Source organism: Oncorhynchus masou, unplaced genomic scaffold (genome assembly GCF_036934945.1).
Source record: "Oncorhynchus masou masou isolate Uvic2021 unplaced genomic scaffold, UVic_Omas_1.1 unplaced_scaffold_7870, whole genome shotgun sequence".
NCBI classification, from domain to species: Eukaryota; Metazoa; Chordata; class Actinopteri; order Salmoniformes; family Salmonidae; genus Oncorhynchus; species Oncorhynchus masou.
The window spans coordinates 904-13,742 of NW_027014341.1; the positions used below are offsets into that span (position 1 = coordinate 904).

General features: G+C 43.0%; 1 long non-coding RNA gene across 1 annotated transcript; it reads right to left on the minus strand.

Annotated features, from left to right (window-relative positions):
- Positions 1–202: 202 nt before the first annotated feature.
- Positions 203–10,705, minus strand: LOC135537469 (uncharacterized). The gene is made up of 3 exons (XR_010455226.1): positions 10,626–10,705; positions 1,858–1,925; positions 203–295 (listed from the first exon to the last, which is right to left on the minus strand). It is a non-coding gene; the product is annotated as an uncharacterized LOC135537469 (long non-coding RNA).
- Between the last annotated feature and the right edge of the window lie 2,134 nt (positions 10,706–12,839).

Genomic DNA, 12,839 nt, shown 5'->3' on the forward strand with positions numbered 1-12,839 from the left:
AGATTGAGAACCCTGCAGTACCTCCACAGACCCCGGATTGAGAACCCCTGCAGTACCTCCACAGACCCCGGATTGAGAACCCCTGATTTAGCAGATGCTCTTATCCAGAGTGATTTACAGTAAGTGCTTTCATCTTAAGATAGCTATTTATTTTGGAAATAAACTTAATAAATTCTTCATAAAATTGTGATCTTACCTCTTAACTTTGGTATCATGTCCCCCAGAGAGATGCATTTTAGAGGCAGGGCCCCCCTCCTCTCTCTCCCCAGAGAGACTCATTTTAGAGCACTGACCCCTAAACAGAGATCCAACATGTTGGTTGTGGTTAATATGGTGACAACTAATTACTGAATGTCAATTGTTCACATTTATCCATTATCTCTTTTGAGAAATAAAACATTTACTAACAGACATATAGAAACAATCAGGTGATTTAATGCAATCACATGAATATGTAGTTGTGACATTTCATCTCCATGGCAACTGTCTGTAATAATAATAAGTCACTGTTTGTTAAGGTAGTTATAGACAGTACAGCAACAACAATAATAATAATAAGTCACTGTTTGTTAAGGTAGTTATAGACAGTACAGCAACACAATTATTTGTATTCACTAAAAGTAGGATATTTATTGTCTTTCAATCTGTTATTTTCTAAATGTTTCTGAGAATGTAGACAGAAGGGATAGAACGGACATGATTGATCTGAGGGGGAAATCATTGATCCATTCAGAAAGGTTTTTTTGCATCAAGTAATTGATGTTATATTATGTAAAGTAGACGAGGTTATAATGTATAATAGTGGGTTGTTAGTGATATGTAGATGTTATATTATATAAAGTAGGCTAGGTTATAATGTATAGAAGTGGGTTGTTAGTGATATGTAGATGTTATATTATATAAAGTAGGCTAGGTTATAATGTATAGAAGTGGGTTGTTAGTGATATGTAGATGTTATATTATATAAAGTAGGCTAGGTTATAATGTATAGTAGTGGGTTGTTAGTGATATGTAGATGTTATATTATATAAAGTAGGCTAGGTTATAATGTATAGAAGTGGGTTGTTAGTGATATGTAGATGTTATATTATGTAAAGTAGACTAGGTAATAATGTATAGTAGTGGTTTGTTAGTGATAAGTAGCTGTTATTTTATGTAAAGTAGACTAGGTTATAATGTATGGTAGTGGGTTGTTAGTGATATGTTATATTATGTAAAGTAGACTAGGTTATAATGTATAGTAGTGGGTTGTTAGTGATATGTAGATGTTATATTATGTAAAGTAGACTAGGTTATAATGTATAATAGCAGTTTGTTAGTGATATGCAGATCGAGGTCTATACCTCAGCTATAGCCTACATATCATAGATGACCAGTCTAAACCTGTTCAGATCAGTTCACATAATGTTATAGTCCTACCAGTAGCAGGACAGAGAATGTACTGTATATAACCTACATATCATAGATGACCAGTCTAAACCTGTTCAGATCAGTTCACATAATGTTATAGTCCTACCAGTAGCAGGACAGAGAATGTAGTGTATATAACCTACATATCATAGATGACCAGTCTAAACCTGTTCAGATCAGTTCACAGAGACCATCAGGTTTGTCAGCATGATAAGTGATCACAGCTCAAACCTACTCTGACTATTGAATGTCTGACATCAACTAACCTTATAATAGTGTGTAGAAAGCCAAGACCAACGAGAGTTTGCCCATCTTTCCTACGTCTCAACACATTTATCTGACTTCTAATGTACTGAGAAATATGTGCCACAGTTTCAACAGCCATTTTATAACTGCGTAGGCTACAAACATACTTTTAATTTCATATGAGGAAATCACATAACTTACAGTCACTGGTGCGGACGCCTGTTTTCTTACAGATGAAGTAGCTTTCATAGACAACTCATTCAACCAGCCTAAACAACAGTAAATACAAGATGTCAAATGGTCAAAGGAGAATACATGAAAGACAGGTATTTTGCTACAGATGTAGGATCTTAATTTGAGACAGTTTACTGAAGCAGAACAATTATGTGGATTATAATTAACATTTTAAAGTGGAAAGTGGAAATGACAAACTTCAGAAGCCTTTTAAAACATCAAATACACTGCAGGTTTTAGTTTTCCTGCAACAGGGTGATCAAATTCAGATCCTACATCTGTACAGAGATGAGGTCTTTATCTGAAAAAGGAAGTTTGAGTTATTAGCAATGAAGTTGCAACTGTCAGCTGCTGTAAACCTCTGTGATTGGATGTTATAGACCCCAATCTGAACAGTTTCTTCCCCGTGGTTATAGCCTTTAGCTCTATGCTCAGTCTACCTAGTTCAATATATTGTTGTACGTAAACTTTGTGCAAACTCCACCGCCTGTATTCTGTCTCTTAATGTTTTCTTTCACTAGCAGCACCATGTCACCATGTTAAATAATGTGTTCAGATGTAGGATCTTTCCAACTCTGAGGACATGTCATTGTGATGTCATTAGTTACATTTCAACCTGTTGATGAAGGCAACTAGAAGGCTGAACCCAGAAGACAACTCTAAATCAACACTTACTGATATTATCCTAAAATCCTTTCACTCCTATTATTGTGTCTCTTTGTTCAACGAATGTGGGGCAGCCTGTGCTGTTAATATAGTTGAAAACAGCGGGCAGGGAGGTCAACACCCTACGTATTGCACCAATAGGGTTAACCCACATGGTGGGAATTGTTACCTGGCTCACACAAAAGCATGTCTCAGACACCAATGTAGCAAACAGCGGGGCAGGGAAGCGAACCCAGGTTGCATGTGTTAAAGGTGAACAACCTACGCATCGTGCCATTGGCATCAATTGGGTAACTTGGTTGGAATTGTGACGTGGCTCATATAGTGAGGATCACTACACTATTGTCATGTCTTGTTATGTCTGTTCCTGTCCTTTCTCTTCACTCTGTCTCTCTCTGCTGGTCTTTTTAGGTTACCTTCTCTGTCTCTCATTCATCAGCTGTTCTACATCTCCCCTAACTAGCTCATTCACTCTTTCACACCTGTTCTCTCTTCCCCCTCTGATTAGGTCTCTATTTCTCTCTCTGTTCCTGCTACTTTCAGTGTCTGATTCTTGTTTGTGTTTTTGATGCCAGAAGCAAGCTGTCGTCTCGTTTGCTTCCACCTTGTCCTATCCTGTCGGAGTCTGCCTGGCAGGTGCATCCTGCACTATACTATGTTCTTTTTTGTTCCATTGTCAACGTTGGAAGAGGATTTATGCCATTCCTGTTTTTCATTAAAGAACTCTGTTTTCTGTTAAAACCGCTTTTGGGTCTTCACTCAAGTACATAACAGAAGAATCAGACCAAGAATGGACCCAGCGGCTCCGGACCCTTTTCACTCCGCCGTCGAGATCCAGGGAGCGATGCTAGGCAGACACGAGGAGGAATTGTCTGCTGCTCGACATGCCGTTGAGACCCTGGCCGTCCAAGTCTCCGACCTCACAAGACAGGTTCACCAACTCCACCTCGATCCACCGCCCACTTCCAGGGTTTCCGAGTCTCCGGAGCCCAGGATCAACAACCCGCCCTGTTACTCAGGGGAGCCCACTGAGTGCCGCTCATTCCTCACTCAGTGTGATGTGGTGTTCTCTCTCCAGCCCAACACTTACTCCAGGAGCGCAGCCCGCATCGCCTACGTCATTTCTCTCACCGGACGGGCGCGTGAGTGGGGCACGGCAATCTGGGAGGCGAGGGCTGAGTGTATTAACCAGTTTCAGGACTTTAAGGAGGAGATGATACGGGTTTTTGACCGTTCTGTTTTTGGGGAGGAGGCTTCCAGGGCCCTGTCTTCCCTATGTCAGGGGAATCGATCCATAACGGATTATTCTATTGAGTTTCGCACTCTCGCTGCCTCTAGTGACTGGAACGAGCCGGCTTTGCTCGCTCGTTTTCTGGAGGGTCTCCTCGTCGAGGTTAAGGATGAGATCCTCTCCAGGGAGGTTCCTTCCAGTCTGGACTCCTTAATAGCTCTCGCTATTCGCATAGAGCGACGGTTTGATCTTCGTCGCCGAGCACGTGGAAAGGAGTTCGCGTTCTCCGTTGCTCCCCTCTCCACATCACTGCCACCTGCCGCATCACTGCCACCCTCCCCCCCGCCGGCTCGGATGCTGAGCCTATGCAGCTGGGGGGTATCCGCATCTCGGCCAAGGAGAAGGAACGGAGAATCACCAATCGCCTCTGTCTCTACTGCGGCTCCGCTGGTCATTTTGTCACCTCATGTCCAGTAAAAGCCAGAGCTCATCAGTAAGAGGAGGGCTACTGGTGAGCGCAACTACTCAGGCCTCTCCTTCTGGATCACGCACTACCTTTCCGGTCCATCTCCGCTGGCCCGGTTCATCTGCTTCCTGCAGTGCCTTGATAGACTCTGGGGCGGAGGGCTGTTTTATGGACGAGACCTGGGCTCGGGAACATGACATTCCTCTCAGACAGTTAGGGGAGCCAACGGCCTTGTTCGCTTTAGATGGTAGTTCTCTCCCCAAGATTCAGCGTGAGACGCTGCCTTTAACCCTCACTGTCTCTGGTAATCATAGCGAAACCATTTCTTTTTTAATTTTTCGTTCACCTTTTACACCTGTTGTTTTGGGTCATCCCTGGCTAGTGCGCCATAACCCTTCTATTAATTGGTCTAGTAATACTATCCTATCCTGGAATGTTTCTTGTCATGTGACCTGTTTAATGTCTGCTATCCCTCCTGTTTCCTCTGTCTCTTCTTCACAGGAGGAGCCTGGCGATTTGACAGGGGTGCCGGAGGAGTATCACGATCTGCGCACGGTGTTCAGTCGTTCCAAGGCCACTTCTCTCCCTCCACACCGGTCGTATGACTGTAGTATTGATCTCCTTCCGGGAACTACTCCCCCGGGGTAGATTATACTCTCTGTCGGCTCCCCGAACGTAAGGCTCTCGAGGATTATTTGTCGGTTTTCGCTCGACGCCGGTACCATAGTCTCCTCCTCCTCTCCCGCCGGAGCGGGGGTTTTTTTGTTCAGAAGAAGGACGGGTCCCTGCGCCCATGCGTGGATTATCGAGGGCTGAATGACATAACAGTTAAGAATCGTTATCCGCTTCCTCTTATGTCTTCAGCCTTCGAGATCCTGCAGGGAGCCAGGTTTTTCACCAAATTGGACCTTCGTAACGCCTACCATCTCGTGCGCATCAGGGAGGGGGACGAGTGGAAGACGGCGTTTAACACTCCGTTAGGGCACTTTGAATACCGGGTTCTTCCTTTCGGCCTCGTTAACGCTCCAGCTGTCTTTCAGGCACTAGTTAACGACGTCCTGAGAGACATGCTGAACATTTTTGTTTTCGTTTACATGGACGATATCCTGATTTTTTCACCGTCTCTCTCGATTCATGTTCAGCACGTGCGACGCGTCCTCCAGCGCCTTTTGGAGAACTGTCTTTATGTGAAGGCTGAGAAGTGCACTTTTTCATGCCGCCTCTGTCCCTTTCTCGGTTCCGTTATTTCCGCTGAGGGCATTAAGATGGATCCCGCTAAGGTCCAGGCTGTCATTGATTGGCCCGTTCCTAAGTCACGCGTCGAGCTGCAGCGCTTTCTGGGCTTCGCTAATTTCTATCGTCGTTTCATCCGTAATTTCGGTCAGGTGGCAGCTCCCCTCACAGCCCTTACTTCTGTTAAGACGTGCTTTAAGTGGTCCGTTTCCGCCCAGGGAGCTTTTGATCTTCTTAAGAATCGTTTTACATCCGCACCTATTCTTGTTACACCTGACATCTCTAGTCAGTTTGTTGTTGAGGTTGACGCGTCAGAGGTGGGCGTGGGAGCCATTCTTTCTCAGCGCTCTCTCTCTGACGGCAAGGTCCATCCTTGCGCGTTTTCTCTCATCGCTTATCGCCGTCAGAACGTAACTATGATGTTGGTAATCGCGAACTGCTCGCCATCCGCTTAGCCCTAGGCGAATGGCGACAGTGGTTGGAGGGGCGACCGTTCCTTTTGTCGTTTGGACTGACCATAGGAACCTTGAGTACATCCGTTCAGCCAAACGACTTAATGCGCGTCAGGCTCGTTGGGCTCTGTTTTTCGCTCGTTTCGAGTTTGTTATTTCTTATCGTCCGGGCTCAAAGAACACCAAGCCTGATGCTTTATCTCGTCTCTTCAGTTCTTCTGAGGTCTCCACCGACCCGAGGGGATTCTCCCTGAAGGGCGTGTTGTCGGGTTGACTGTCTGGGGAATTGAGAGGCAGGTAAAGCAAGCAATCGCTCACACTCCGTCGCCGCGAGCTTGTCCTAGGAACCTTCTGTTCATTCCCGTTCCTACTCGTCCGGCCGTTCTTCAGTGGGCCCACTCTGCCAAGTTAGCCGGCCACCCCGGCGTTCGGGTACGCTCGCTTCCATTCGCCAGCGTTTCTGGTGGCCCACTCGGGGAACGTGACGCGCGTCGATTTGTCGCCGCTTGTTCGGTCTGCGCGCAGACTAAATCTGGGAACTCTCCTCCTGCCGGCCGTCTCAGACCGCTTCCCATTCCCTCTCGACCGTGGTCTCACATCGCTTTAGATTTCATCACCGGACTGCCTTCATCAGCGGGGAAGACAGTTATTCTTACGGTTGTCGATAGATTCTCTAAGGCGGCTCATTTCATTCCTCTCGCTAAGCTCCCTTCTGCTAAGGAGACGGCTCAGATCATTATCGAGAATGTTTTCCGAATTCATGGCCTTCCGTCTGACGCCGTTTCCGACAGAGGCCCGCAGTTCACGTCTCAATTTTGGAGGGTTTTGCCGTTTGATTGGGGCTTCCGTCAGTCTCTCGTCCGGCTTTCATCCCCAGTCTAACGGTCAAGCCGAACGGGCCAATCAGACTGTTGGTCGCATTTTTACGCAGTCTTTCTTTTCGTAACCCTGCGTCTTGGTCAGAACAGCTCCCTGGGCAGAGTACGCCCACAACTCGCTTCCCTCGTCTGCTACCGGTCTATCTCCTTTTCAGAGTAGCCTCGGGTACCAGCCTCCGCTGTTCTCATCTCAGCTCGCCGAGTCCTGCGTCCCCTCCGCTCAGGCTTTTGTCCAGCGTTGCGAGCGCACCTGGAAGGGGGTCAGGTCGGCACTTTGCCGTAATAGGGCGCAGACTGTGAGGGCCGCTAATAAGCGTAGGACCAAGAGTCCTAGATATTGTTGCGGTCAGAGAGTATGGCTCTCCACTCAGAACCTTCCCCTTAAGACAGCTTCTCGCAAGTTGGCCCCGCGGTTCATTGGTCCGTTCCGTATTTCCCAGGTCATTAATCCTGTCGCAGTGCGACTTCTTCTCCAGCGCTATCTTCGTCGCGTTCACCCGGTCTTCCATGTCTCCTGTGTTAAGCCCGTTCTTCGCGCCCCGCTCGTCCCTCCCCATCCTTGTCGAGGGCGCACCCATCTACAGGGTTCGTAAGATTTTGGACATGCGCCCTCGGGGCCGTGGTCATCAGTACCTAGTGGATTGGGAGGGGTACGGTCCTGAGGAGAGGAGTTGGGTTCCCTCTCGGGACGTGCTGGACCGTTCGCTGATCGATGATTTCCTCCGTTGCCGCCAGGTTTCCTCCTCGAGTGCGCCAGGAGGCGCTCGGTGAGTGGGGGTACTGTCATGTCTTGTTATGTCTGTTCCTGTCCTTTCTCTTCACTCTGTCTCTCTCTGCTGGTCTTTTTAGGTTACCTTCTCTGTCTCTCATTCTTCAGCTGTTCTACATCTCCCCTAACTAGCTCATTCACTCTTTCACACCTGTTCTCTCTTCCCCCTCTGATTAGGTCTCTATTTCTCTCTCTGTTCCTGCTACTTTCAGTGTCTGATTCTTGTTTGTGTTTTTGATGCCAGAAGCAAGCTGTCGTCTCGTTTGCTTCCACCTTGTCCTATCCTGTCGGAGTCTGCCTGGCAGGTGCATCCTGCACTATACTACGTTCTTTTTTGTTCCATTGTCAACGTTGGAAGAGGATTTATGCCATTCCTGTTTTTCATTAAAGAACTCTGTTTTCTGTTAAAACCGCTTTTGGGTCTTCACTCAAGTACATAACAACTATAGAGAAACTATGATACAATTACATTATCATATGAAATGTAGAGGATCACTACACTATAGAGGAACTATGATACAATTACATTATCATTTGAAATGTATAGGATCTCTACACTATAGAGGAACTATGATACAATTACATTATCACATGAAATGTTAAATGTAGTAAAAAATGTACTATAATATATGAATGTTGACATATTGAATTTGACTTGACCACGTCCAGTCAGCTCCATGTTGTGTGATTAAACTGACACCAACCTGTCTCAGTAGAAGTAGACTGTTAGGAGTGTTTTACTTCCATTCACTATACTAACATTACACCAGACATTTAATTTATCTACTGTTAGGAGTGTTTTACTTCACTATACTAACATTACACCATACATTTAATTTCTCTACTGTTAGGAGTGTTTTACTTCACTATACTAACATTACACCAGACATTTAATTTATCTACTGTTAGGAGTGTTTTACTGTCATTCACTATACTAACATTACACCATACATTTAATGTATCTACTGTTAGGAGTGTTATACTTCACTATACTAACATTACACCATACATTTAATTTATCTACTGTTAGGAGTGTTTTACTTCCATTCACTATACAAAAATAACACCATACATTTAATGTCTCTACACACTTTACAATAATCCCTGGGAAGATTTTCACCTTGTAGCCTGAATTCACAACCAGAACATGTCAAGTCATTGAGATATTTCCTGTTCTGTTCTGTATATTCTGATGGGTGAGGTCTGAGCTGGAATGTGAAGCTAACTGAATCTGGCTATTTTTAGAAAACCAGTATATCTAGCTAGTATCATAGTTTACCCCTCAGGCTACAATCAGGTTTCAGCATCAGGCAGGTATAAACAGCCGAGTCGTAGGCTACAACCTGGGTTGTATTCATTAGTTTACTCCACAGCCAACAGTTTTAAAATGTTGCTGTCAAGCCCTGACCACAGAGAGCCCTTGGTTCTCTATGGTGTTGAAGATCAAGGCATGACTCCACAGCCAATAGTTTTAAAATGTTGCATAAACAGTTTACTCTAAACGCTGTACAATGTGACCTAAACAGTTTCTGTTGCCAAATGTTTTGCTACGGTGGGCACTAATGAATACACACAACCTGTTTTCAGGAAGTGTAAGGTATTGTTAGTCTCTCCACAATATCTCTTTCACACAACATACCTTCCTGAGTGAAAAGCGTTAACAGTCGATTAGAAATATAAAATGTTTGTTTGTTGCTTGTTGTGTTTTAAGTCTGTTTTGAGAAGACAAGTCTATAGACCAATGATACAGTACACTCTTAGAATAAAGGGTTCCAAACAAATATTATTTTGCGTTCCAGGTAGAACCCTCTGTGGAAAGGGTTCTTCATGGAACCCAAAAGGGTTCTACCTAGTACCAAAAAGGGTTCTACAAAGGGTTATCCTATGGGGACAGCCAAAGAACCCTTTTAGATTCTCAATAGTGTCGGAGCGATCACCCTGGGGCACACAGATGGGCACAGAACAAATTCACCCCACGCATCTAATTAATGTCAAAAGCATTTAAGGAGAGTAGTCCTATTATAACACTGTCCACCAACAATATCATCAACTATATGAATACACATAACAACATCATCAACTATATTAATACACATAACAATATCATCAACTACATTAATACACATAACAATATCATCAACTACATTAATACACATAACAATATCATCAACTACATTAATACACATAACAATATCATCAACTACATTAATACACATAACAACATCATCAACTATATTAATACACATAACAATATCATCAACTACATTAATACACATAACAATATCATCAACTACATTAATACACATAACAATATCATCAACTACATTAATACACATAACAATATCATCAACTATATGAATACACATAACAATATCATCAACTATATGAATACACATAACAACATCATCAACTATATTAATACACATAACAATATCATCAACTACATTAATACACATAACAATATCATCAACTATATTAATACACATAACAATATCATCAACTACATTAATACACATAACAATATCATCAACTACATTAATACACATAACAACATCATCAACTATATTAATACACATAACAATATCATCAACTACATTAATACACATAACAATATCATCAACTACATTAATACACATAACAATATCATCAACTACATTAATACACATAACAATATCATCAACTATATGAATACACATAACAATATCATCAACTATATTAATACACATAACAATATCATCAACTACATTAATACACATAACAATATCATCAACTACATTAATACACATAACAATATCATCAACTATATTAATACACAACAATATCATCAACTATATGAATACACATAACAATATCATCAACTATATGAATACACATAACAATATCATCAACTATATGAATACACACAACAATATCATCAACTATATGAATACACATAACAATATCATCAACTATATGAATACACATAACAATATCATCAACTATATGAACACACATAACAATATCATCAACTATATTAATACTCATTACAATCACGTCTTACCTTTTATCTCTCAATAGAAACACAGTCTGAAGGATCATGGTGTCGTCAAAAGTTAGTTTCATTTGCCCTGCTCATTTACATATCAGGTTCTGCCTGTTCTCTCTCCCTCTCTCTTTATAGCTCTTACAATGTGTCTTGGCATACATTCTACAACTGTCTGGAAATCTATTCTTCTGTCTCTCTCCATTACTTTTCTGTGTCGTCTGTTGCTGTCTCTGTGTCCTGTCTGGTGTCTCTCTCCATCATATCCTATTCTGTTGTTGTCTCTGTGTCTTGTCTGTGTCTAACTCCATCATATCGGCCTGCTACAATACAACATTCACAACATGACAACTCAACTACATAACACCATTAAATACAGTTGGAATGTAGTTAGAACTCAAACTGTTTCCATCAAACAGAAAAACAACAATAAATCTGGATCAACACATTTAGATTTCTAGATGCTGCACTTTGCTGTTTCATTACCCAGACAGCTGTTTAAGGTCATACCAAGGCAGAGTGTAGTATCAGTACTTAGGGGTCATAGGTCAGACCAAGGCAGAGTGTAGTATCAGTACTTAGGGGTCATAGGTCATACCAAGGCAGAGTGTAGTATCAGTACATAGGGGTCATAGGTCAGATCAGTGGTCATGGCTGATATGCATGGACAAGAAAACAAACTTTAAAGCCATTTTTCACTGTTTGTGTAGATGCTGTGTAGATGCTGTTTGTCTTTGTAGGACAGTAGTTCAGGTGGCTGTTTGTGTAGATGCTGTTTGTCTTTGTAGGACAGTAGTTCAGGTGGCTGTTTGTGTAGATGCTGTTTGTCTTTGTAGGACAGTAGTTCAGGTGGCTGTTTGTGTAGATGCTGTTTGTCTTTGTAGGACAGTAGTTCAGGAGGCTGATTGTGTAGATGCTGTTTGTCTTTGTAGGACAGTAGTTCAGGTGGCTGTTTGTGTAGATGCTGTTTGTCTTTGTAGGACAGTAGTTCAGGTGGCTGTTTGTCTTTGTAGGACAGTAGTTCAGGTGGCTGTTTGTGTAGATGCTGTTTGTCTCTGTAGGACAGTAGTTCAGGTGGCTGTTTGTGTAGATGCTGTTTGTCTTTGTAGGACAGTAGTTCAGGTGGCTGATTGTCTCTGTAGGACAGTAGTTCAGGTGGCTGTTTGTCTTTGTAGGACAGTAGTTCAGGTGGCTGTTTGTGTAGATGCTGTTTGTCTTTGTAGGACAGTAGTTCAGGTGGTTGTTTGTCTCTGTAGGACAGTAGTTCAGGTGGCTGTTTGTGTAGATGCTGTTTGTCTTTGTAGGACAGTAGTTCAGGTGGCTGTTTGTCTTTGTAGGACAGTTGTTCAGGTGGCTGTTTGTATTTGCAGGACAGTTGTTCAGGTGGCTGTTTGTCTTTGTAGGACACTAGTTCAGGTGGCTGTTTGTATTTGTAGGACAGTTGTTCAGGTGGCTGTTTGTCTTTGTAGGACAGTAGTTCAGGTGGCTGTTTGTATTTGTAGGACAGTTGTTCAGGTGGCTGTTTGTCTTTGTAGGACAGTAGTTCAGGTGGCTGTTTGTATTTGTAGGACAGTAGTTCAGGCGGCTGTTTGTATTTGTAGGACAGTTGTTCAGGTGGCTGTTTGTCTTTGTAGGACAGTAGTTCAGGTGGCTGTTTGTATTTGTAGGACAGTTGTTCAGGTGGCTGTTTGTCTTTGTAGGACAGTAGTTCAGGTGGCTGTTTGTATTTGTAGGACAGTAGTTCAGGTGGCTGTTTGTATTTGTAGGACAGTGGTTCAGGTGGCTGTTTGTGTAGATGCTGTTTGTATTTGTAGGACAGTAGTTCAGGTGGCTGTTTGTGTAGATGCTGTTTGTATTTGTAGGACAGTAGTTCAGGTGGCTGTTTGTATTTGTAGGACAGTTGTTCAGGTGGCTGTTTGTATTTGTAGGACAGTAGTTCAGGTGGCTGTTTGTCTTTGTAGGACAGTAGTTCAGGTGGCTGTTTGTATTTGTAAGACAGTAGTTCAGGTGGCTGTTTGTATTTGTAGGACAGTTGTTCAGGTGGCTGTTTGTCTTTGTAGGACAGTAGTTCAGGTGGCTGTTTGTATTTGTAGGACAGTTGTTCAGGTGGCTGTTTGTCTTTGTAGGACAGTAGTTCAGGTGGCTGTTTGTATTTGTAGGACAGTAGTTCAGGTGGCTGTTTGTATTTGTAGGACAGTAGTTCAGGTGGCTGTTTGTATTTGTAGGACAGTA